Below are 1464 nucleotides of genomic sequence, written 5' to 3'. Positions count from 1 at the left end.
TTCTTCTTCTTCTTCTTCTTCTTCTTCTTCTTCTTCTTCTTCTTCTTTTTTTTGATAAGTGAGAGTGAAATTTGGTGCCCCTCATGAGAGGTCAGCAGCAATAGTCAGAATCAGGAGCTGTGTGGGAGGGTGCTGTGTGAGGTTCCCAGTTTTCTTCTATCACTGATTTCCAGTCTTTGCCTACCAATATTCCCTGCATTTTCACAAACAGAGGTTGTTAGCTGTGCAAAGGAGTCTAGCAACTTTTAAATCTAGACAAATATTCCCAGGAGAGTGGGACAGGAATGAGCCAATATATTTCTTGTTAAAACTTTAAGTACATATACAGTGAAGCAAAGCTTCCTGAGCAGAGATTGTCATTATATTTATTTGTACATTGCTGCGAAAGAATCTGTATCGCATATAAAATAATTGACCTCTACTTTAACACCTTGCTAACTAACTAGCTGAGGATAACCATGACTGCATCTTTTTAAAACTGGGACTCTGCTATCACATAACTGTTGAAAAATAGCTATTGTTGTTCAGTTGTGACTGACTCTTCATGACCCAATTTACAGTTTTCTTGGCAAAAATACTGGAGTGATTTGTCATTTCCTTCTCCAGATCATTTTAAAGATGAGGAAACTGAGGCAAAGAGAGTTAAGAGACTTGTTCAGGGTCACACAGATAGTAAGTATCTGAGGCCAGATTTGAACTGAAGTCTTCCTGACTCTAGTCCTGGCGATCTATCTACCACTCCATCTTGGTTTTTTATTAGGTAACAGGTTATGTGTGGTATCCCAGAAAGAAATTAATATGGAAATAGAAGACATAAATTCTAACATAAATTCTAACCTCATCTCTTCCATTATCAGTATGTCCTTAGCCAAATATAAATACATTGTGTTGGGGAAATTTCTCAGCTGTAGGGTCAATAAAGGTCTATTTAGCACTCTTCTATTCTTCATTCTGCTTTATCCGAAATTATGGTTGTAGAATTCCTGTTAAGTTCTATGTCAAGAATAAAAGTATAAGGAGCGGCCAGGTGGGCAGTGAGTAAGAGCGCAGGCCCTGGCGTGGGGAGGAGCTGGGATTGGTTCCAGCCTCAGATACTTAACAACCACACAAAATAACTGGCCGTGTAACCTTGGGCAAGTTACTTCACCCCAATTACTTAAAAAAAAAAGAATAAAAGTATAACAGAGCACAGGGTCTAGAACTCAGAACTATCACACATGGCTCTGACACTTCTCACAGGACTTGGGTTTCATAAATAAATGGATCTAATGGTTATACATCTAATAAGTAGCCTCCTGCCCCAATATAATTGACACTACTAGTAGGATTCTAAATATTCTGATTTATCTGACTTTCATAATAGTGGAGGAGAGAATATGATGTGCCATCAATCCCCAATGCATTAAGAACTGCAGCACATGACATATTTCAGAACTGCAAAACTGGAAGCAAATCCATCCCATC

This window comes from Petaurus breviceps, unplaced genomic scaffold, assembly GCF_028583685.1.
Source record: "Petaurus breviceps papuanus isolate PSGF00001 unplaced genomic scaffold, PetGlider_PUasm1.0 190, whole genome shotgun sequence".
Lineage (NCBI taxonomy): Eukaryota > Metazoa > Chordata > Mammalia > Diprotodontia > Petauridae > Petaurus > Petaurus breviceps.
This window is presented reverse-complemented; position numbering follows the sequence as displayed.